Below are 24750 nucleotides of genomic sequence, written 5' to 3' on the forward strand. Positions count from 1 at the left end.
AAAGGTATGCGTGCCCAGACTGGGGCGGAAACACATCACATAATGAGGGTATCACATGAAGGCTAAATTGTTGGGAAAATGAACGGAGGATTGAGAACGCTCGGCAAAAAAAAAAAAAAAATGTGCACGAATTTTTGTGGGAAGAATGGAATGCAACAACTAAAGTTGAAAAAAAAAGAGAGAAGCATTGGCAGCAAGCAGTCTTAACAGAACAACAGGATTGAAAAGGACTTTGGAGGTCTTCTAGTCCAACCCTATTTGCAGGGAGACCCTATATCATTTCAGGCAAATGGTTGTCCAATCTCTTCTTAAAAAACCTCCGGTGTTGGAGCACCCACAATTTCTGGAGTCAGGTAGTTCCACTGGTTAATTGTTCTCACTGTCAGGAAATTTCTCCTTAATTCCAGGTTGCTTCTTTCCTTGATTAGTAGTTTCCATCAGGGGTGAGATGCTCCCGGTTTGGACCGGATCGCCCAATCCAGTAGTGATGGAGGCGGGTGATTCGGAGAACTGGTAGCAAAAATCCCTGCCCCCCCCCATGCCCAGCTGAGCAGCGCGATCAGGGGTGAAATCCTCCTGGTTCGGACTGGCTCGGGCGAGTAGGTAGCGATGGCGGCGGGCAGTTCGGAGAACCGGTAGCAAAAATCCCTTCCCTCCTCAGCCTCCAGCTTGCTTACCTTAGCTGCTGGTCGCAATGCCTGCCTTGCTTCGCTTGCTGTAATCCCTGCAATCCATTGCATCAGCAAGCAACTGAATCTCCCTGCCTGCAATCAAGCTCATCGGTGAGCAGCTCTATCTGCCTGCCTGCCTTGTCCCTTCAATTGGGTAAGTTTTTTCCCCCTTTGGGAGCTTTAAACAAAATAGTTAATTGGGGTTTTTTTCTAGTTGTTCTTTTTTTAGACCTAGCCATTTAAAGTTTAGGAAGTTTTAAATTTAGCTGCTTTTATATAAAAATAAAAATAAAAATAAAAATAAAAATAAAAATAAAAATAAAAATAAAATAAAATAAAATAAAATAAAATAATGAAATGAAATGAAATAAAATAAAATAAAATAAAATAAAATAATATTTGTGCAGCTTTCTGAGATTTTGTGTGTTTCTGTAGTGTTTCACTCTAACTACACAATCACACAAAATCTCACAAAGCTGTATGTGGAATTTTGTGTGAAAGTCGGTTTTTTGGGCTTTTTGTGGCTGTGTGAGGTTCCTGCTTGTAGCAGGGGCCATTTTGGGTCTAGCACAGCTGCTTTTCCATTGTGGGTGAGCCAGTTGTGTTTTGTTGTAGGGTAAAAAAGGGCAACAAAGTGACGTCGACTTGGCCACGCCCACCTGACCAACAAGCCATGCCCACCCAGTCACCTGATCACCAAGCCCCACCCACTAATTAAGCCACGCCCACAGAACCGGTAGCAAAAATTTTTAGATTTCACCCCTGAGCGCGATCATCAGAGCCTTTTTTTCTTTTAAACGGCTCTGACGATCCCAGCTGAGTTGCCTGATCGCCAGAGGCATTTAAAAGAAAAAAAGCCTCTGCCGATCAGGCAACTCAGCTGGGATTGTCAGAGCCTTTTGAAAGCAATTTTTTACAACCTCTTCGAGGTTGTAGAAAAAATGCTTTTAAAAAAGTTAAAAAAAATAAAAATTGCCACGCCCACCCAGTCACATTACCCCCTCCCCCACCAAGCCACGCCCACAGAACCTGTAGTAACAAATTTTAGATTTCATCACTGGTTTCCATCCATTGTTTCTCCTCCTGCCTTCCGGTGCTGGAGAATAAGGTTGTCTCCTTCTTGTCTTGTGGATGTAGCCATGATGAACCGGGATAGGACTATTGCACGGAGTGCATAAACCATGATTTATTTATCAACCAGGACTGAATTCGTGCCACAGGAGCTAGAGACAAACATCCTGCAGAATGCATAAGCATTTGGCTTGGCTTGGCTGGCCAGTGGCTGGGTTTCATTTGGCATAAAATCCCCTTGAACCCTGGACAACATCTGGAATGGAGGTTTGTGTCTCCAAAACAGGGTTTTTAAAACTTTTAGATGGGTGGACTTCAACTCCCAGAATTCCCTAGTCAAGCATGCTTCAAGATGAGTAGACCCACAATTCCCCAGCCAGCCATGGCTTATGTTCTAGGGACTTCAACTCCCAGAAGCCCACAACAGGATGTATGAACTTCAATTCCCAAGAGCATGCTGGCTGGGGAATTCTGGGAGTTGAAGTCCACAAATGCCGGCTGGGGAATTCTGGGAGTTGAAGTCCACAAATGCTGGCTGGGGAATTCTGGGAGTTAAAGTCCACAAATGCCGGCTGGGGAATTCTGGGAGTTGAAGTCCACAAATGCCGGCTGGGGAATTCTGGGAGTTGAAGTCCACAAATGCCGGCTGGGGAATTCTGGGAGTTGAAGTCCAGAAATGCCTGCTGGGGAATTCTGGGAGTTGAAGTCCACAAATGCCAGCTGGGGAATTCTGGGAGTTGAAGTCCACAAATGCCGGCTGGGGAATTCTGGGAGTTGAAGTCCACAAATGCCGGCTGGAGAATTCTGGGAGTTAAAGTCCACAAATGCCGGCTGGGGGATTCTGGGAGTTGAAGTCCACAAATGCCGGCTGGGGGATTCTGGGAGTTGAAATCCAGAAATGCCGGCTGGAGAATTCTGGGAGTTGAAGTCCAGAAATGCCGGCTGGGGAATTCTGGGAGTTGAAGTCCAGAAATGCCGGCTGGAGAATTCTGGGAGTTGAAGTCCAGAAATGCCAGCTGGGGAATTCTGGGAGTTGAAGACCAGAAATGAAGGCTGGAGAATTCTGGGAGTTGAAGTCCACAAATGCCGGCTGGGGAATTCTGGGAGTTGAAGTCCAGAAATGCCGGCTGGGGAATTCTGGGAGTTGAAGACCAGAAATGAAGGCTGGAGAATTCTGGGAGTTGAAGTCCAGCAATGCCGGCTGGAGAATTCTGGGAATTGAAGTCCAGAAATGCTGGCTGGAGAATTCTGGGAGTTGAAGTCCAGAAATGCCGGCTGGGGAATTCTGGGACTTGAAGTTCACCTTTCTGAAAGTTGCCATGGTTGCAAATCTCTGCTCCAGACTAAACAATGTTCTATATTTTTTTTTTCCCTGCACAAACCCTGAAGCTCTTCAGAAGTGGCAGAACCCGTTATCTCTGCCAGCCAGCTAAGCAAGTCAGACCTGAAATCCATCACTTCATCCGCCAGCCTGCAAACTCACTCACCTCCCAATGCCTTGGCTGTGCCACGAATGGCTTAACCCTGATCCATTGACTTCCCACACTTTAAACCACGGTTTAGAATCCCCTCCCAAGAATGGGGTTCGCCCCTCTTCAAAAGTGCAGAGAAGAGCAACAAAGAAGATTAAGGGCCTGGAGACTAAAACATATGAAAAAGGGTTTCCAGAATTGAGTATGGCCAGTCTGGAGAAAAGAAGGACTAGGGGAGACATGATCGGAGTCTTCCAGTATTTGAGGGGCTGCCCCAAAGAGGAGGGGGGTCAACCTATTCTCCAAAGCACCTGAAGGCAGGACAAGAAGCAAAGGATGGAAACTAATCAAGGAGAGAAGCAACCTGGAATTAAGGAGAAACTTCCTAACAGTGAGGACAATTATCCAGTGGAACAGCTTGCCACTAGAAGTTGTGAGTGCTCCATCACTGGACGTTTTTAAGAAGAGACTGGACAGCCACTTGATTGGAACGGTATAGGGCTTCCTGCTTGAGCAGCGGGTTGGACTAAATGACCTCCAAGGTCCCTTCCAGCTCTATTCTCTATTAATGAAACCCAAGGGAAAGCTTGTTCTATGAGATCGTAGAAAATAAGAGAAAGAGAAAGGAAAGGAGTCCAGGTCGAATGGTCCAACGCCCACCCTGCTCCTTTCTACAGGTAGTCCTCAACTTACAACGATTTGTTTAGCGACCGAATAAGGAAGGAGCACCAAATGTTGCCTTCCCCGGCCCGAATCCTTCCCGAGCCAACCTGATCTTCGCAAAGGAAGGGCGGTTAGGGAACGCAACTTATAGCTGTTCGTTTAGTGACCGTTCGAAGTTACAACAGCACGGCACAAAGTCCGTTTTTCACACTTACGACCGTCGCAGCTTTTCCCCACGGTCACGTGATCAAAAATCCGGCCGCTTAGCAACCGGCACGCCTTTAGTGCGTGTATGTGTGAGACGCGATCCCCGTTTTGCGACCTTCTGATCAGTTTCACTTAACCCGACCCGCGACTAACTGAACCACCGCAACGACGGCGGCAAGGATGGTCGTTAAAACGGGACTCCCTCCACCGTCGCCTTGCGGAAATCTGGTTCGAGGGGGTGTGATTTTTCTCTCGCGGTCGCAAGTCGAGGACCGCCGGCCCAACTCCGGCCTCGCGAAAAAGCAGTCCGGATCCAAAAAAAAAAAACCCAAAACAAAACAAGGCGAGAAGAATTCCAGTCCGGGTTTTGCCGCCGACTCTTGTCACTTTTTGCAAGCAGCGCTGCTGCCGGTTCGCGATCTGCGTTGCTGCCGCCGCCGCTGCCGCCGCCGCCGCTGGAGCAGAAGCGGGTGGGGTGGATTTGGGGTGGGGTGTGGGGGGGGGATTCTCCCCAGCATTAGCCCACCCACCCCCGGCCCCCTTCTTTCTATCCAGCCTCTGCTGCTCCCCCCTTGATCTTCCCTACCTAGCAGCTGAAAGAAACCCAAGAAGGGGTGGGGAAGGGGAGGGAGCCCTCCAGAATCATCTTAAGACCCCTCCTCATGCACAAACACTAACCCCCCCAGCCCCCCCTTTCCCTCCCCCAGGGGGGGCTCTGCTTTTATTTTAATTTGATTTCATTTTTTTTTGCAATGGCATGATCACCGAGTTGGCAGCGAGTTGCTGGGAAGGAGGAGCAGAGGAGGAGGAGGAGAGGGGGGGAAATAGAGGAGGGGGCGTTTGCTTTACATTTCTTCCCCCCCCCTCCCCTTGTTCTCTAACCCGGGTTGAGCCCCGCTGTTGTCTCTGGGACGATCGCAGACAAGCCATGTGAAGGCTTGAGGACAGGTGGAAAGGGAGGAGGGGAGGGGGGGCGAAAGAGAGAGAGGGGGGGAGAGGGAGGAGGAGGAGGAGGAGTCCTCCGCGGATCCCCCCCCCTCTCCTTTCCCTTCCTTCCCCTTCCCCTCCTCTCCCCTCCCCTCAAAAGGCTTCGGAGAGTTTGGGGAAACGAGCCATCCGACTGCAACGCCACCAGATTTCAAACCCTCTCGGGGAAGATCTCCGGAAAGCGAGTCAAAGGTAAGACTAGATTCCTTCTTTCTTGGGTGGGGGTGGGGGGGGAAAGGATCGTATTCGCGTGGGGAGGGGGTCTCTTTTCGCTTTCCCCCCCTCCTCTCTCTCTCTTCCCCCCTCCCCAAAAAAAGGGGGGAGCGGTGTTTCCTTTCATCCGTCTCTTTCCTTCCTTCTTTCCTTCCTCCCCTCCACCCCTGTTTTAAACGCTTGCAAACTTTATAGGATACGGCTAATTTAAAAAAAAAAGAGGGGGGGGAGATAGGATCGGAATTGCGCAAAGGAACATATCCCCCCCACCCACCCACCCAAATTTGCTCGGGCTTCAAAGGTAACGAGAGAGAGAAAGAAAGAGAGAGAGAGAAAGAGAGAGAGAGAGAGAGAGAGAGAAATTGGGTCTGGGGGTTTTGCGTGGAGCCCGGCCTCGCTTGCTGTCAAGGGGGCTGCAACGAGGTTGGATATGTGTCGCAAATCCGCCAGATTAAGCCAAGGTGGCCCCACTTCCTCTCCTCCCAAAGAGCCCCCCCACCCACTCACCCCCCCACCCCCCCCACCCACCTTCAGCCCTTGCGATGACTTTTGAAATGATGCTTTGGACCCGGCGGTCAATTCCTGGAGCTCCCGGGCTCTGGATCCGGCTATTTCGCGGACCGTGGTGGGGGGCTTTATTTTATTTTATTTTATTTTATTTTGGAAGGGCTGGATGGATGGATCCTTGCGCGTGGGTGGGTGACCATCCCTGCTCTTTTGGGCACCCCCCTCCCCCACCGTGGGGAGGGTTTTTTGGGGGGTGGGAGTGGGGTGAGGGGGAGAAGGGGCTTTGCAGCAAGGATGATGCTTGGCAGCCTCTTTGGTGGATCCGGATTTTTTTTTTTGTGTGTTATTTTGTCTCCCCCCCACCCACCCGACCCCGAATTATAGGAGAGAATATTTAAACAGGGTTAATCCCTTCTGATCTTGGCCATTGTTTCCATTGTCAGCTGGGGGGGGGAAGGCCGAGCCTCTCTGGTCTCCCCCCCTCTCTCCCTCCCTCCCCCGAAAGCCAGGAACCCCCCCACCCCCAGATCGTGCTAGAAATGGGGTGGCTTTGTAGAAAAGGAGGCGACCGAAAGAAGAAGGTGATGAGGATGATGCAGCCGAGAAGGAGAATCGGAGGGAGGGACGAGGCTGGAAAGCATCTCTGGTGGCACAGGCCAAGTCACTAACCCACCCACCCACCCAGGGCTCCCAAATCCTGTGAGCCGCCCCTTTCTTGAAGAATCTAGGTAGCTGGGTGGAAGAAGGGAGGGAGGAAGGACATGGGAAAAGGAAGGAAGGAAGGAAGGAAGGAAGGAAGGAAGGAAGGAAGGAAGGAAGGAAGGAAGGAAGGAAGGAAGGAAATGGAAGTCAGAAAAGGGAGGAAGAAGAAAGGAGGAAGGGAGGAAGGAGGGAGGGAAGGAAGGAGATGGAAGTGAGGGAAGGAAGGAAGGAAATGGAAGTCAGAAAAGGAAGGAAGAAGAAAGGAGGAAGGGAGGGAGGAAGGACATGGAAGTGAGGGAAGGAAGGAAGGAAGGAAATGGAAGTCAGAAAAGGAAGGAAGAAGAAAGGAGGAAGGGAGGAAGGAGGGAGGGAGGGAAGGAAGGAGATGGAAGTGAGAAAAGGGAGGAAGGAGGAAGGAAGGCGGGAGAGAGGGAAGGAAGGAAGAAGGGAAGAAGGGAAGGGAAGGAAGCGGGAATGAGGGAGGGAAGGAAGGAAGAAAGGAGATGGAAGTGAGAAAAGGGAGGAAGGAGGAAGGAAGGCGGGAGAGAGGGAAGGAAGAAGGGAAGGAAAGGAAGCAGGAATGAGGGAGGGAGTGAAGGAAGGAAGGAGATGGAACTGAGAAAAGGAAGGAAGGAAGGCTGGAGAGAGGGAAGAAAGGAAGGAAGGAAGGAAAGGAAGCGGGAAGGAGGGAGGAAGGAAGGACATAGAAGTGAGAAAAGGGAGGGAGGGAAGACAGAGAAGTGAGAAAAGGGAGGGAGCGAAGAAAGAAAGGAGGGAAGGGAAGTAGGGAGGATAGGAAAGAAGGAGAAAGGAGGAAGGGAGGGCAGGAGGGAAGGAAGGATGAAGGGAAGGGGAAGAAGGAAGGAAGGAAGGAAGGAAGGAAGGAAGGAAGGAAGGAAGGAAGGAAGGGGCCCAGTTTGTCCCATCCAGTTGTATACTTCATATCTGGAGGAATGTGGGGCTGAGAGAACCAGCCACAGGCGGTCCCCTCCATGCAGCGGTAAGGGAGGGGCGGATGGGGCTTGATGCCAGCTCCGTCACAAAGTGGGGAAACGGGGGATGGGGTGGAGGCAGACACCGGTAGAGAAGAGCCTTTCCTGTTTCCTGGTCCTTCTTTTGCGGGCCTCTCCACCCAGGGGTGTCACCCTCCCTCTCCTGGGAAATGCCCGTGCTTCGATCTTGGTTCCCTACTTGCGGCTCATTTGGCGTTTTCGGAGGACCCGGGTTCAAAAGCGAACACCCAGGAAGGGGGGGAGGCTTGGCCTTACCAAAAGAGGCCCAGGAACCCCACTTCTGGCCCTGATCTGGGGCTGCAACTCTTCTTCCTCAAGAACAGAACAGAACAGAGTTGGAAGGGACCTTGTAGGTCATCTAGTCCAACCCCCCGCCCAAGAATAGACAAATAGTCTTTGTATGCTCAAGGGAACCATGTTCTTGCGACTCCTTCTGTTTTCAGACTCTTTATGGCTTTGGGGGTCGACTGGGGCCTGCTCCAGCCCCCCCCTCCTCATGTTTCTCTGCCCCCCCAGGCGGGACTCCATTTCCAAGTTGCTTAGGCTGGCTTCATACAACCCTGTGTAGCAACCTTGTATACCCTTGCGTTCACACAGTCTGTTAAGCCCAAGTAAGGCAATCCTTCGGCAAGATTTGGCATGGCATGGCCATTTAGGAAGAAAGGGGGGGGAGGGAGGGAGGAGGGAAGGAAGGAGATGGAAGTGAAAAAAGGAAGGCGGGAGAGAGAGAAGGAAGGAAGAGAAGGGAAAGGAAGGAAGAGGGAAGGAGGGAGGGAGTAAAGGAAGAAAGGAGATGGAAGTGAAAAAAGGAAGGAAAGGGAGAGAAAGGGAGGAAGAAGGGAAGGCAGAGGGAAGAAGGGAGTGAGAGAGGGAAGGAAGGAGATGAAAGTGAGAAAAGGAAGGAAGGAGGGAGAGAGAAGGAAGGAAGGGAAGGGAAAGGAAGGAAGAGGGAAGGAGGGAGGGAGTAAAGGAAGAAAGGAGATGGAAGTGAAAAAAGGAAGGAAAGAGGGAGAGAAAGGGGGGAAGAAGGGAAGGCAGAGGGAAGGAGGGAGTGAGAGAGGGAAGGAAGGAGATGAAAGTGAGAAAAGGAAGGAAGGAGGGAGAGAGAAGGAAGGAAGGGAAGGGAAAGGAAGGAAGAGGGAAAGAGGGAGGGAGTAAAGGAAGAAAGGAGATGGAAGTGAAAAAAGGAAGGAAAGAGGGAGAGAGAGGGGGGAAGAAAGGAAGGCAGAGGGAAGGAGGGAAGGAAGGTGATAGAAGTGAGAAAAGGAAGGAAGGAGGGAGAGAGAGAAGGAAGGAAGAAAAGGGGAAGGGAAGGAAGAGGGAAGGAGGGAGGGAGGGAAGGAAGGAAGGAAGGAGATGGAAGTGAGAAAAGGAAGGAGGGAGGGAATGCATGAATGAATAAATGAACAAAACTAATTAATTAATTAATTAATTAAGTCCACCCTTTTGAGAACACTGAGTTCAAGGTGCTGGAAAGGAGTTAATTGGGGAAACTAGGTTAAACTTGGGTTTGTTTCAAGGAACACGTCTCTCGTTTGTGCTTTGCGGGGGAAGGGAGAAAAATTGAGGGAGGGTCTTTTTGTACCTGGGAAACCTTTCCTTTCCCCGCGCCCTCTGAGATCTCGGCAAACATTGCATGCGCGGAGCGAGAGGCGTACTCTGTATATGCTCAGGAATTCTCTTGGCCAGTTTGTCTGATCTGAGGCTACAGCCAGGAACGCTGAACGTTTACGGGGAGTCCTCGATTTACGACCAACATGGAGCCCAACATTTCTGTGGCTAAGGAAGACGCTGGTTGAATGAGTTTTGCCCCATTTTATGACTTTTCTTGCCACCGTTGTTAAGGGAATCACTGCAGTTCTCAGGGGAGTCACACGGTTTTTAAATGAATATGGCTGTCCTGTGGACTTTGTCAGGAAGGAAGGAAGGAAAAAAAGAGGAAGGAAGGAAGAAGAAGGAAGGAAGAAAGGAAGGAAGGAAGAAAGAGGAAGGAAGGAAGAAAGGAAAGAAAGAGTATGGAAGGAAGGAAGAGTAAGGAAGGAAGGAAGAAAAAGGAAGGAAGGAAGGAAGGAAAGAAAAAGTAAGAAAGGAAGAGGAAGGAAGGAAGAAAGAGGAAGGAAGGAAAGAAAGAGGAAGGAAGGAAGGAAGGAAGAGGAAGGAAGGACAGAAGGAAGGAAGGAAGAGGAAGGAAGGAAGGAAGGAAGGAAAGAAAGAGGAAGGAAGGAAGGAAGAAAGAGGAAGGAAGGAAGGAAGGAAAGAAAGAGGAAGGAAGGAAGGAAGGACAGAAGGAAGGAAGGAAGAGGAAGGAAAGAAGGAAGAGGAAGGAAGAAAGAGGAAGGAAGGAAAGAAAGAGTATGGAAGGAAGGAAGAGTAAGGAAGGAAGGAAAGAAAGAGGAAGGAAGGAAGGAAGGAAGGAAGGGAAAAAAATGAAGGGCGAGCAGGAGGGAAGGAAGGAAGGAGGAAATGACCCTGGGACACTGCAACCGTCATAAACATGAGTCAGCTGTCACATGTCTGAATTTTGATCACGTGACCACAGGCATGTTTGCAACGGTCAATCAGCGTGAAAAACGGTCATCCGTCACCTTTTTTTTTAGGGCCGTCGTAACCTCGAGCGATCACTCAATGAACGGCCGTAAGTCGAGAACTACCTGTGTAAGTCGAGGAAGGCTTTCTGCTTTTGCGACAGCGATGCCTTTGGGGGGTTGACAGAAGACGGAATCTAAAATACGGATATAACAAGAGTCGGCAAGGACCTTAGAGGTCTTCGAGCCTGACCCCCCTCCTATACCGTTTCAGACAAACGGTGGTCCAATCTCTGGGTTAACACAGAGCAAATTTTAGCGGGTGGGGGCTGCAGGATTGAGAAGGGGGACGAGGGAAGGAGCCCGGCTGAAATGAATGACTCTTTGGCTTAAAGAGCCAGGAGGCTGCTTAATCAGAATTTTTGGTGAATCACTGCTCTCTTGAACCCGGGGCTCATCTCGTGATTTTCACCCCCCCCCCCAAACCTCCCATCCTCCTTAACCTTCATTGTCGGCTTAAGACTGGCCCTTTAACAGCTGCCTGCCCCAACGTGAATATTTTGGACCTCTGCCCGGGAAAGCAGGTTGGGTGGGTAGAGGAGAAAGGAGAGGAAGGGGAAACGACAAGAACAGAAGCCCGAGAGCCGCGGATGAGCTCACCGTTTTAGGCTCGGTGGTGGGAGAACCCACAGCTCCTGAGCATGGCTGGAGGGCTTCTCCGAGTCGGCTGGAGAAATAATCTCCGTCCTCTTTTGCTGGAGAAAAGCAAAGCCAGTCTCCTCTGGCTTACTCGAAGCGTTCCCACCGCTTTATAATGCCTCCGTAAAAAAACGCACTTCGAATATGAGGAGACAGATTGGGGGGGGGGACAATAGGCTGACTCCGTAAACCGCCTTAGAGGGAGCTGTAAAGCGGTATATAAGTCTTAAGTGCTGTGGCTATTGCATCCAGTTTTGGTCGCCACGATATAAAAAAAAGATGTTGAGACTCTGGAAAGAGTGTGGAGAAGAGCAACGGAGATGATTATTTATTTATTTATTTATTTATATTTTTTAAAAAAATTTGATTTATATGCCGCCCTTCTCCGGAGACTCAGGGCGGCTTACAGTGTGTTAAGCAATAGCCTTCATCCTTTTGTATATTTATACAAAGTCAGCTTATTGCCCCCACAATCCGGGTCCTCATTTTACCTACCTTAGAAAGGATGGAAGGCTGAGTCAACCTTGAGCCTGGTGAGATTGGAACTTACAGTAATTGCAGGCAGCAGATGTAAGTGGATGTTAATTAGTCTGCTGAGCCACCAGAGCTATTTATTTATTTATTTATTTATTTATTTATTTATTTAATCAAATTTATATGCCGCCCTTCTCCCGAAGGACTCGGGGCGGCTCACAAAAAAATAAAAAGCATCGCGCAATAAAATAAATAAATTAATTTTAGTTAATTAAAATACTCCAATTAAAACCCTTCGAAAAACGGAAAACTAAAAAAAAACTCCCAGCAGATCAGGGGATTGGAGGCTAAAAAACATACAATGAACAGTTGCAGGAACTGGACATGTCTAGTTTAATGAAAAGACGGACTAGGAGAGACATGATAGCAGTCTTCGGGTATTTTTGAGGGGCTTCCCCAAAGAAGAAGGGGGGGTCAAGCTATTTTCCAAAGTGCTTCAAGGCAAGAAGAATGAATGGAAATTAATCAAGGAGAGAACCAAATTAGAACTAAGGAGGAATTTCCTGACGGTGAGGACAATTTACCAGTGGAATTGCTTGCCACCAGAAGTTGTGGGTAGCTCCATCACTGGAGGCTTTCAAGAAGAAGTTGGTCTGGAATGATATAGGGCCCTGATGGCAAACCTATGGCATGCTGGCCAGTTGGTCTTCACGGGTGTCGGAACACTGGAAAACAGCCTGAAAATGGCCAAAATCCAGGCCATTTTCTCAGCCGTTTTTAAGCTGTTTTCCGGGCCATTTCTGGGTGGTTTCTAGCCCATTTTTCGGCCCAAAATTGGCCCAAAAACAACCCCAAAAAACCGGCCCAAAAACAGCCCCCCCCAAAAAACAACCCAAAACACCCTGAAATGGCCTGAAAAATGGCTTGAAAATGGCCCGAAAAACAGCCTGAAAACTGCCCAAAAACGGCCCAAAAAAACAGCCTGAAAATGGCCTGAAAAATGGCTTGAAAATGGCCCAAAAAAGAGCCCAAAAAGAGCCTGAAAACAGCCTAAAACGGCCCAAGAAAATGGCCTGAAAACAGCCCAAAACCAGCCTGAAAAATGGCTTGAAAAATGGCCTGAAAAACAGCTTGAAAACTGCCCAAAAATGGCCCCCAAAAAACAGCCTGAAAATGGCCTGAAAAATGGCTTGAAAATGGCCCAAAAAAAGAGCCCAAAAAGAGCCTGAAAACAGCCTAAAACGGCCCAAGAAAATGGCCTGAAAACAGCCCAAAACCAGCCTGAAAAACGGCTTGAAAAATGGCCTGAAAAACAGCCTGAAAGCTGCCCAAAAATGGCCCCAAAAAAACAGCCTGAAAATGGCCCCCCAAAAAAAGCCCAAAAGAGCCTGAAAACAGCCTAAAACGGCCCAAGAAAATGGCCTGAAAACAGCCCAAAACCAGCCTGAAAAACGGCTTGAAAAATGGCCTGAAAAACAGCTTGAAAACTGCCCAAAAATGGCCCCCAAAAAACAGCCTGAAAATGGCCTGAAAAATGGCTTGAAAATGGCCCCCCAAAAAAGAGCCCCAAAAGAGCCTGAAAACAGCCTAAAACGGCCCAAGAAAATGGCCTGAAAACAGCCCAAAACCAGCCTGAAAAACGGCTTGAAAAATGGCCTGAAAAACAGCCTGAAAGCTGCCCAAAAATGGCCCCAAAAAAACAGCCTGAAAATGGCCCCCCAAAAAAAGCCCAAAAGAGCCTGAAAACAGCCTAAAACGGCCCAAGAAAATGGCCTGAAAACAGCCCAAAACCAGCCTGAAAAACGGCTTGAAAAATGGCCTGAAAAACAGCCTGAAAACTGCCCAAAAACGGCCCAAAAAAGCAGCCTGAAAATGGCCTGAAAAATGGCTTGAAAATGGCCCAAAAAAAGAGCCCCAAAAGAGCCTGAAAACAGCCTAAAACGGCCCAAGAAAATGGCCTGAAAACAGCCCAAAACCAGCCTGAAAAACAGCTTGAAAATGGCCTGAAAAACAGCCTGAAAACTGCCCAAAAATGGCCCCCAAAACAGCCTGAAAAATGGCTTGAAAACAGCCCGAAAAACAGCTTGAAAAACAGCCTGAAAAACGACTTGAAAATGGCCCGAAAAACAGCCAAAAACAGCCAAAAGTCTTCAGGTTTCTGGTGCTCTGGCGTGCGCACACATGCACATAATTGCATGTGCATCCTGGTTTGGGCGCTCGGTGCCAAAAAGGTTCGCCATCACTGATATAGGGTCTCCTCCGGGAGCAGTGAGTGTGCTGAACTAGAGCAGTGTTTCTCAACCTTGGTAGCTTGAAGATGGGTGGACTTCAACTCCCAGAATCCCCCAGCCAGCAGCGCTGGCTGGGGGATTCTGGGAGTTGAAGTCCACCCATCTTCAAGCTTCCAAGGTTGAGAAACACTGAACTAGAGGAATTCCCTTCTAAATCTGAACTGGGCATAGCTAGTCTAGTGAAGAGAAGGACCAGGGGAGACAGGATAGCATCTTCCAATATTTGAGGGGCTGCCACAGAGAGGAGGAAGGGGGTCAAGCTATTTTCCAAAGCATCCGAAGGCCAGAAGAAGGAATAATGGATGGAAACTGACCAAGGAGAGAGATTCAACCTGAAAATTATTATTATTATTATTATTATTATTATTATTATTATTATTATTATTATTATTATTATTTATTTATTTATTTATTTATTTAATTTGTATACCACCCTTCTCCAACAGGACTCAGGGCGGTGAACAGCCGCGGTAAAACGCACCATATAAAATTTAAAAGCAGTTTTAAAAAAACATCAATAATTTAATAATTAATTAATTAATTAATAATTTCGGCCATCGATTTAAAATAACCCAGTTAAAACCCAATTACAAATTTAAAACCGCAAAGATGGGGTCAAGCCAGCCCGGAATAAGGAGGGAATTTTCTGACAAAACAATCAACCCTTGGAACAGAAGTTGCCTTCGGAAGTCGTGGGTAGCTCCATCACTGGAGGCTTTCAAGAAGAGACTGGACTGCCCTTTTGTCAGAAATGGTGTAGGATCTCCTGCTTTTTTTGGGGGGGGGTTGGACTAGATGACCTACAAGGTCCCTTCCCACTCTGTTAATCTGTAGTTCAACTCCGTTATTCCATTATTCTGAACGACTCGCCTCCAGAAGTTGTGGTTGCTCCATCACTGGAGGCTTTTAAGAAGAGACTGGACAACCATTTGTCTGAAATGGACTAGGGTCTCCGACTTGAGGAGGGGGCTGGACTAGATGACCTACAAGGTCCCTTCCAACTCTGTGACTCCGTTATTCAGCCTGGGTTGGGGCGTATAGTCTCTTAATTTCTCGTCTAGCTCGGAGGCCAACCTCCAGACTTCTGGAGTTTCTCAGAGGCCAAGAACTTGTGTGAACTGTTCTCCTGGGACCTGGGGAGGTTGGCATCTGCCCAGCATCCAAAAATTCTTCCATCAGACTCTTACAACGTCTGGGTTTCATCATCGCAATGCTTTCCTTCTGAGAACCACAGGAAAGTCGGATACGGGCGATTCTCAACTTACGGCATATAAATTTAATGAATTAAATTTAATTAATTAAATGACATCTGTTTGTTTAGTGTCTGTTCGTTAGTGACGGTCCTGGAAAAAGTGACTTGTGACCAGTTTTCACACTGGTTAGATCAGGGTTTGAGGGTTAGATCAGGGTTAGATCAGGGTTTCCCAACCTTGGCAACTTTATGAGGGGCGGACTTCAACTCCCAGAATTCCCCAGCCAGCTATGCTGGCTGGGGAATTCTGGGAGTTGAAGTCCGCCCCTCATAAAGTTGCCAAGGTTGAGAAATATTGTCATTCTCCATCAAAGCTTTGGATTCTGGTAGTCCTCGACTTACAACAGTTTGTTTAGTGACCACTCAAAGTTACAACGGCATCGAAAAAAGTGACTTATGGCCGTTTTTCCCCACTGATGACCGATAACAGATTAAGAGAGTGGGAAGGGACCTTGTAGGTCATCTAGTCCAACCCTCAGCACCCGCCCAAGCAGGAGACCATTTCTGACAAATTGGCAGCCCAAAGTCAATGGAAGAAGCCAGATTCACTTAACAACCATGTAACTCAACAGCTGTGGTGGTTAGCTTAACTGTGGCATAAAATGGGGCAAAACTTACTTAACAACTGTCTGGCCTAGCAACGGGAATTTTGGGCTCAATGGCGGTCATACGTTGAGGATTACCCGAACAGCCCAATGTAACTGGACTGGAAGCTCGGAAACTCAATCCCGGAGATGTTTTGGGGAGCCACCCTGGGAATTTGGCTCACCCATCACTTTTTGAACTTGGAGGGCCGGTGGCCTGGGAGCTGGCTCGGCCCCAGGACCCAAAAGACGTCAAAAATTGGGAGAAGATTTGCAGATTTCTCCAGCCTGGTCCTGGGGAAGGGTCCCCTTCTGAGCCAGGCAAGAAAATTTTAAAACAAGAAGAAAAAATCACATTTGTTCTCATCAAAGAGACCCTTGTCTGCCTCCCACTTAAGCGACTTCTCTTTCGCCTGCCAAACTCTCCCTGTCGTTCCTTCATTTGCTCACTCCGGCTTCTTGGAATATTTTTTTGGGGGGTGGGGGGCAAATTCTCAAGCCGGGCAAGATAAGCACATTCTTGAGATACGGGGCCGGCCTGGGAAAGCGATTTGCGTGGCTGATGGAGATTTATGTCACCGAGGCTGCAGGATGACGCGGCAAAGGCCAGAGAGAGGCAGCGGAGGGCTTCTTAAATGCTAACAATATATTTGTTTTCTTTCCTTTTCGTAGGCTTTATGTGTATTTCTCTTTAGCCAGGTTCTTCCTACGTAAACCAAGATTTTTATGCAGCTCTAGTTCAGTGAAATCCCAATCCACTAGTTTCTAGGCTTTTTTTTCTGGCAGCCAGCAAACACTCCGCTGCCCATTGGGAGACTAAGGAGACTAAGATAGATCTATTTCGGACTTGTAAGTCCTCATCAGTTAGCCACACCCCATGTATCCTCCCTGTAAAGGTACAGTATTTGTTTTGTTTTCTTTTCGTAGGCTTTATGTGTATTTCTCTTTAGCCAGGTTCTTCCTACGTAAACCAAGATTTTTATGCAGCCGTAGTTCAGTAAAATCACAATCCACTAGCATGCCGCTTCCGGGCCTTGCGAGTCGAAATTTGCAAAACGGGACCGAGAGGTTGCATCCCTACGAAATTTCGAGAGGCAGGGAAGGATGTAGAGGGGCGGCGGTGTACATCTGCATCAGATACAGTACAAGCTGTGTTTGTGTGTTTTTGCGTGTGTGATTGCCCTGCCCTCTCTGCTGACAGAGAGGCTGACAGAGAAAAGTGGTACAGCCTTTGCTTCTCTTGTGAGGACTCTACCACTTGCGTCCCTTGGGCCTTGAGGGAGTACAGAAAAAAAGAAAGGTGACCGATTGGGATAGCAAGAGGAAAGGGCTGAAAAAGTATTTTTCAAAATTCAGAAGCAGCTATTGCTCGATTATTTGGGCAACACGAATTATTTTATTTTATTTTTTTTATTATTTCGTTTTAGTTATTTTATGTTGTTGTTCCTTCATTTTATTTTTTCATTTCATTTTGTCAGACAGAATTACAGCAGAACAAAGTTGGAAGGGAGCTGAAAGGTCATCTAGTCCAACCCTGTTTAAGTGGGACTCCCTATACGATTCTGGACAAATGGCTGTCCAGTCTTTTCTTAAAAATCTCCAGAGATGGAGCGCTCACAAATTTAATTTAATTTAACTTTATTTTATTTTTTATTTCATTTCATTTCATTATTTCATATTTTATTTTATTTTATTTTATTTTATTTTATTATTTTATTTTATTTTATTTTATTTTATTTTATTTTATTTTATTTCTTTCATTTCATTTCATTTCATTTCATTTCATTTTATTTTATTTTATTTTATTTTATTTTATTATTTTATTTTATTTTATTTCATTTCATTTTATTTTATTTTATTTTATTTTGGACTATTTGGGTGGACTTCAACTTCTAGAATTCCCCAGCCAGCATAGACAAGACAAGGAAGATAGCCTAGTGGTTAGATCAGTGTTTGAGGGTTAGATCAGGATTAGATCAGGGTTTGTCAACCGTGGCAACTTTATGAGGGATAGACTTCAACTCCCACAATTCCCTAGCCAGCTATGGCTGGGGAATTCTGGATGTTGAAGTCCACCCCTCATAAAGATACCACGGTTGAGAAATATTGTCATTCTCTATCAAAGCTTTGGACTCAGTCCTCAAAAATTGGATATGGACGATTCTCAATTTACATCTGTTTGTTTAGTGACCATTTGTTAGCGACGGCCCTGAAAAAAGTGACTTATGACCAGTTTTCACACTGGTTAGATCAGTGTATGAGGGTTAGATCAGGGTTAGATCAGGGTTTCCCAACCTTGGCAACTTTATGAGGTATGGACTTCAACTCCCAGAATTCCCCAGCTGGCTGGAGAATTCTGGGAGTTGAAGTCCGCCCCTCATAAAATTGCCAAGGTTGAGAAATTTTGTGTTAAGTGGTCATTCTCTATCAAAGTTTTGGACTCATCAGTACAGATAGTCCTTGACTTACAACAGTTCATTTAGTGACCGTTACAATGGCACTGGAAAAACGTGACTTATGGCTGGTTTTCACACAACTGTTGCAGCCTCCCCGGGGTCAGCTGATCAAAATTTGGATGCTTGGCAACTGACTCGTATTTATGACGGTTGCAATGGCCTGGGGTCACGTGATCTCCTTTTGTGACCTTCTGACAAGTGAAGACCACGGGGCAGCCAGATTCACTTAACAACTGTGTGACTCAATGAACAACTGCAGTGATTCACTTAACAACGGCGGCAAGGAAGGTGGTAAAACGGGGCGGAATTCAGTTAACCGCCATCCCGCTTAGCCACAGAAATGTAGGGGGGGCTCGGTGGTGGTCGTAAGCGGAAGACAACCTGTAGGCCTTCTTTGACGGAGGCTTCGCGTTCGAGTTCTGACTCATCAGTGGGCAGCATACGCCCATTGCGCAGCAAAGAAAGACTGACGGTTTTCCAGCAAGCTGGGATGGCAACCAACCCCGTTTCTCTCTCAACTCCCTTCCCCTCCTCCATTTGGGGATTAAGACTCCAGAAGCCAACTCACCTCATCCACAACAGTAACAACTCAAAAAAAAAAAAAATGCAAACTTTAACAGCAGTTTTTGGAGGTGCACAGAGGTGTTAATTTGGGGGAGTGAAAAGAGCCGGTTTAACCTGTGCAGGAATGCAAGGGGGGGGCTTTCTTCAAAGCCCTGTCTCTCACCCCCACTTTGTGCTGGGATTTCTACGGGGTGCAGCCAGACAGCCATGGGGAGGAGGAGGAGGAGAAGGAAGAGGGGGGAGGGGAGGAGGAGGAGGAGGAAGAGGAGAGGGAAGAGGAGGAGGAGAAGGAAGGGGAGGAAGAGGGGAAGGAAGAGCAGGACAAGGAAGAGGAGGAAGAGAAGGAGGAGGAAGAATGGGAGAAGGAGGAGAAGGAAGAGGGGGAGGAGGAGGAGGGAGGAGGAGGAGTGGGAGAAGGAGGAAAAGGAAGAGGGGGAGGAGGAGGAGAATGGGGAGAAGGAAGAGGGGGAGGAGGAGAAGGAGGAGGAGGAATGGGAGAAGGAGGAGAAGGAAGGAGGAGAAGGAGGAGGAGGAAAGGGAGGAGGAGCAGGAGAAGGAGGAGAAGGAAGAGGGGGAGGAGCAGGAGGGGGAGGAAGAGGGGAAGGAAGAGGAGGAAGAGAAGAAGGAGGAGGAAGAGAAGGAGGAGGAAGAATGGGAGAAGGAGGAGAAGGAAGAGGGGGAGGAGAAGGAAGAGGGGGAGGAGGAAGAGGGGGAGGAGGAGAAGGAGGAGGAGGAATGGGAGAAGGAGGAGAAGGAAGGAGGAGAAGGAGGAGGAGGAAAGGGAGGAGGAGCAGGAGAAGGAGGAGAAGGAAGAGGGGGAGGAGCAGGAGGGGGAGGAAGAGGGGAAGGAAGAGGAGGAAGAGAAGAAGGAGGAGGAAGAGAAGGAGGAGGAAGAATGGGAGAAGGAGGAGAAGGAAGAGGGGGAGGAGAAGGAAGAGGGGGAGGAGGAGGAGGGAGGAGGAGGAGTGGGAGAAGGAGGAGAAGGAAGAGGGGGAGGAGAAGGAAGAGAAGGAAGAGGGGGAGGAGGAGGAGGAGGAGTGGGAGAAGGAGGAGAAGGAAGAGGGGGAGGAAGAGGAGAAGGAGGAGAGGGAGGAGGAGCAGGAGAAGGAGAAGAAGGAAGATGGGGAGGAGGAGGAGGAGAATGGGGAGAAGGAAGAGGAGGAGGAGGAGGAATGGGAGAAGGAAGAGAAGGAAGAGGGGGAGGAGAAGGAGGAGGAGGAGGAGGAAGAGGAGGAGGAGAAAGAAAGGGAGGAGGAGGAGGAGAATGGGGAAAAGGAAGAGGAGGAGGAGGAGTGGGAGAAGAAGGAGAAGAGGGGGAGAAGGAAGAGGGGGAGGAAAACAAGAAGGAGTGTATTCCATATTCCGTATTCTCTATTCTATTCTATTCTATTCTATTCTATTCTATTCTATTCTATTCTATTCTATTCTATTCTATATTTGGGTAGATATATACTTTCTCTTGAGAGCAGGCAACAGAATTTCATTTTTAATGCGGGCCAGTGTGCTCGCAGTAAAAAAACCAGAAAGACAATATCCATTATCTTATCTGCTTTTGCCACCTTCTGACAAGCAAAGTCGATGGGGAACCCAGATTCGCTTAACAACCGGGTTGCTTACTTAACCGCTGCAGAGATTCGCTTAACCACGGTGGCAAGAAAAGTCATAAAACGGGGCAAAAGCCCCTTAACCCACGTTCCCCTTAGCAAACGTAAATTTGGGCCTCTGTTGGGGACTCATACGTCGAGGACTGCCGGTATGGCCTCCATCGGCCTTTCGCATTAAACGGTAATTCAGGATATTGGTTCGAGTACCGCACGGAGAGTGTGTAACGCAGCGACCTGCCAATCACCCATTTGCTAATTTGTGAGACCTTTTTTGGCATTTGGTAGACTTGGGTGGATTCCGTTATCCCCCCGGGCAGCGTGTTGAATGATTGGCTGTGGGATTTAGCGCATGACTCCGGAATTAGGTTAAGCTGTGTGCTACCTGGAACATGGAGAGGCCTATTTTTGAGTAAATTTACACAGGTGAGCTTGGTCAAATAGCTGGCTTTGCTGGATAACGGTTTCATTTCACCCGTTCTCTCTCCCTCTCTCCCTCCCTCCGTCTCTCTCTCTCTCTCTCTTTGCCTCTCTGTCTCTGTCTCTCTCTCTCTCTCTTTGCTGAAATAATCAACACTCAAAGCCATTTGGGATCTGTCTCCGGCGTTTAATTGGAAGTGAGCAATTCCTTGCAAGGCAGGGAAGGGATTGTGTATGTGTGTGATGGCATGTGGGGAAGACCTTGAGAGAGGCAGCCGAGAGATGCTGCCTAGGGAACGGTCAAGATAAATTCAAATTTATCTTCAAACCAGGAGCCTGGTTTAGCTCAACAGACAGAAGCACTGTAGTTTAACACCAGCTGTCTGCAATTAAAGTAAGTTTGAATCTCACCAGGCTCAAGGTTGACTCAGCCTTCCATCCTTTCTAAGGTAGGTAAAATGAGGACCCAGTTTGTGGGGGCAATAAGCTGACTTTGTATAAAATATACAAAAGTATGAAGGCTATTGCTTAACGCACTGTAAGCCGCCCTGAGTCTCCGGAGAAGGGCGGCATATAAATCAAATTTAAAAAAAAAAAAATTCAGATTAGAACCGGAAAAGGACCTTGGAGGTCTTCTAGTCCAACCCCCTACTCATGCAGGGCACCCTATCCCAATCTCTTCTTAAAGGCCTCCAGTGATGGGGCATCGACAACTTCTGGTGGCAAGCTGTTCCACTGGTTAATTGTCCTCATTGTTAGGAAGTTTCTCCTTAATTCCAGGTTGCTTCTCTCCTTCATTAGTTTCCATCCGTTGTTTCTTGTCCTGCCTTCAGGTGCTTTGGAGAATAAATTGACCTCCCCCTCTTCTTTGTGGTGGCACCTCAAATCCTGGAATACTGCTATCATGTCGTCCCACCCCCAGTCCTTCTTTGGCCAAACCCAAATCCTGCAACCGTTCTTTGTATGTTTTGGTCTCCAAACCTTTCATCATCTTAGTTGCTCTCCTTTGCGCTTTTTCCAAAGTCTGAACGTCTTGTTTGTAATGTGGGGACCAAAAACTGGATGCAGTTATTCCAGGTGTATCCTTACTAAGGCTTTATAAAGCGGGACGAATATTTCATGTGATTTTGAGTCTATGCCTCTGTTTTTATACAACCAAGGACCGGGTTAGCTTTTTGTGGTTGCTGCCGCACACGGCTGGCTCCTGTTTAAGGGATCGTCCGCTTGGACTCCGAGGTCCCTCTCACAGTTACTGTTTTTGAACTGGGTCAAAATCTGATAATCTGGTAAGAGGCAGCCTAGCCTGCAACTGCTTAATGGGCATTTATTTATTTATTTATTTATTTATTTATTTATTTATTTATTTATTTATTAGTTCAATTTATATGCCGCCCTTCTCCGGAGACTCAGGGCGGCTTACAATGCTTTAAGCAATAGCTTTCATACTTTTGTATATACCTGCTTAGTAGGGCTTTCGGGGGGACCCTATGCGGTGTTCTATTTTATTTTATTTTATTTTATTTTATTTTATTTTATTTTACTTTACTTTACTTTACTTTACTTTACTTTACTTTACTTTACTTTACTTTACTTTACTTTACTTTACTTTACTTTACTTTATTTTATTTTACTTTACTTTACTTTACTTTACTTTACTTTACTTTACTTTACTTTACTTTACTTTACTTTACTTTACTTTACTTTATTATTTTATTTTATTTTATTTTATTTTATTTTATTTTATTTATTTTTATATGCCGCCCTTCTCCGGAGACTCAGGGCGGCTTACAATGCTTTAAGCAATAGCCTTCATACTTTTGCATATACCTGCTTAGTAGGGCTTTCGGGGGGGGGCCCCCCAGCGGTGTTCTATTTTATTTTATTTTATTTTATTTTATTTTATTTTATTTTATTTTATTTTATTTTATTTTATTTTATTTTATTTTATTTTATTTTATTTTATTTTATTTTATTTTATTTTATTTTATTTTATTTTATTTTAATATGCCGCCCTTCTCCAGAGACTCAGGGCGGCTTACAATGCCTTAAGCAATAGCTGTCATACTTTTGTATATACCTGCTTAGTAGGGCTTTCGGGGGGGGGGCAGCGGTGTTTTATTTTATTTTATTTTATTTTATTTTATTTTATTTTATTTTATTTTATTTTATTTTATTTTATTTTATTTTATTTTATTTTATTTTATTTTTATATGCCGCCCTTCTCCAGAGACTCAGGGCGGCTTACAATGCCTTAAGCAATAGCCGTCATACTTTTGTATATACCTGCTTAGTAGGGCTTTCGGGGGGGCCCCCCCAGCGGTGTTCTTTTTTTTTTTTTTTTATACAAAGTCAGTTTATTGCCCCCACAATCCGGGTCCTCATTTTACCTACCTCGAAAGGATGGAAGGCTGAGTCAACCTTGAGCCTGGTGAGATTCAAACGTGCAGTAATTGCAGGCAGCTGGTGCTAGTTAACAGCACTTTAGTCTGCTGCGCCACCAAGGCTCTTACAAGGGTAGGTGAAAGACACGGAAGGAACCCTCCCTAGTCTCTTGCGCTGTAAAGGAGACGGTGGGAGATTTCTACTTTCAGACCTGCAAGATTCTCTGTTGATGCACGCTTTGGAACAAAGTCGAATTAGCTCAACTACAGGGGGTCCTTGACTTATGACCGCAAGTGAGCCCAACATTTATCTTTGCTAAGCGAAACTTAAGTGAGTTTTATGATCTTTCTTGCCACAGTTTGTTCAGTGAATCACTGCAATTGTTAAATTAGCAAGATGGTTGTTAAGGGAATCTGGCTTCCCCGTTGACTTTGTTTGTCCGAAGGTCGCAAAAGGGGATCACATGACCTCAGGACACGCCATAACCGTTGTAAATAGAAGTCAGTTGCCATATCCCTTCCAACTTGTCCTTTCCGTGGTCCTATGGTATATCTTTTCTTTTCTGCTGAAGTTGTACTGAGGGTCTTCTCCCTTACAAAGCTGGGCCCATCTCTGAGCTAGATTCGTTAAGCAGGTGGAGAGAGGCCTTGGAGGACTCCATTACCCATATCTCCCTCTGCGGATCTCCAATGGAGACACCCACCCTTCACAAGAGAGGCTCGGCTCAACGTTTTTCCTTGACTTCACGTCAGCAAAGGGCTGGCAAACTGTCTGGCACAATGTTTCTTAACCTCGGCAATTTTAAGATACTTGGATTCCAACTCCTGGAATTCTGGGAGTTGAAGTCCAGGTATTTTAAAGTGGCCAAGGTTGTGAAACATTGGTCTAACAGAAACTGGGTACTGTCCCTTTAAGGACTTCCATTTTTTTTCCAAAAGAGGGTGGAGTTTGAGATCTTCCAGAGTGGTGGATGCTAATGGAGCTCTCCGTGGTGCTGATATTTTTCCTAAATGTTTAATTCAGTACTTTTCAAGCTTGGGTACTTGAAGATGTGTGGACTTCAAGACCCAGGATTCCCCAGCCATCATATTCTAAAGATGGTTGGACTTCATGTCCCAGAATTCCCCAGCCAGGATGCTTTAAAGATGACTAGGCTTCAAATCCCAGAATTCTCCATCTAGCATGCTCTAAAGACAGTTGGACGTCAAATCCCAGAATTCCCCAGCCAGCATACTTTAAGAGAGTGGAGTTCAACTCCCAGAATTCCCGAGCTAGCATGCCTTAAGATAGGTGGACTTCAACTCCCAGAATTCCCCAGCCATCATATTCTAAAGATGGTTGGACTTCATGTCCCAGAATTCCCCAGCCAGGATGCTTTAAAGATGACTAGGCTTCAAATCCCAGAATTCTCCATCTAGCATGCTCTAAAGACAGTTGGACGTCAAATCCCAGAATTCCCCAGCAAGCATACTTTAAGAGAGTGGAGTTCAACTCCCAGAATTCCCGAGCTAGCATGCCTTAAGATAGGTGGACTTCAACTCCCAGAATTCCCATGCTAGCATGCTTTAAGATGGGTGGACTTCAAGTCCCAGAATTCACCAGTCAGGATGCTTTAATATGCTGTCTGGGGAATTCTGGGAGTTGAAGTACACATGTTTTAAAGTTACTAAATTTGAGAACCTGCAAAATAGATAGTCTCAGGATAACAAGGAACCCAAATTGCATCAGACGTGTGATGCCTCCAGGATCGCTGGCCTCAACGCTTCCTTCAGCACGTCTCCCACCAGTTGTGCAAATTTGCACTTGAAATGCACGCACGCACACATGTGGGATTTCCTCCACCACGAGCTGCATTTTTAACATTTTTGCACTTTGTTTAACCCTCCTACTGAGACCAGCCAGCAATGGCATCGAGTAATCTAGTGAATGTTAAATTCCTGACCTTGGCACTGAGTTCAAGAGTTCCCACGGGGTTTCGACTTGGCAGAATTCCCAA

The 24750-nt window shown here is 47.0% G+C and overlaps 1 protein-coding gene across 3 annotated transcripts in view; it reads left to right on the forward strand.

The window, feature by feature from the left end:
- Positions 1-694: 694 nt before the first annotated feature.
- The window catches only part of SEMA6B (semaphorin 6B), a 207440-nt gene continuing 183384 nt past the window's right edge, over positions 695-24750 (forward strand). Inside the window, exon 1 of one of the 3 annotated variants that reach the window (XM_060681688.2) lies at positions 695-825. The gene's annotated coding sequence lies outside the window, so the exon portion shown is untranslated. Of the gene's footprint in view, positions 826-4469; positions 5264-24750 lie in introns of those variants that run through there. The other 2 variants (XM_060681685.2, XM_060681687.2) reach the window with 2 other exon arrangements.

Source organism: Pantherophis guttatus, chromosome 1 (genome assembly GCF_059756535.1).
Source record: "Pantherophis guttatus breed Tessera chromosome 1, ASM5975653v1, whole genome shotgun sequence".
Taxonomy (NCBI): Eukaryota; Metazoa; Chordata; class Lepidosauria; order Squamata; family Colubridae; genus Pantherophis; species Pantherophis guttatus.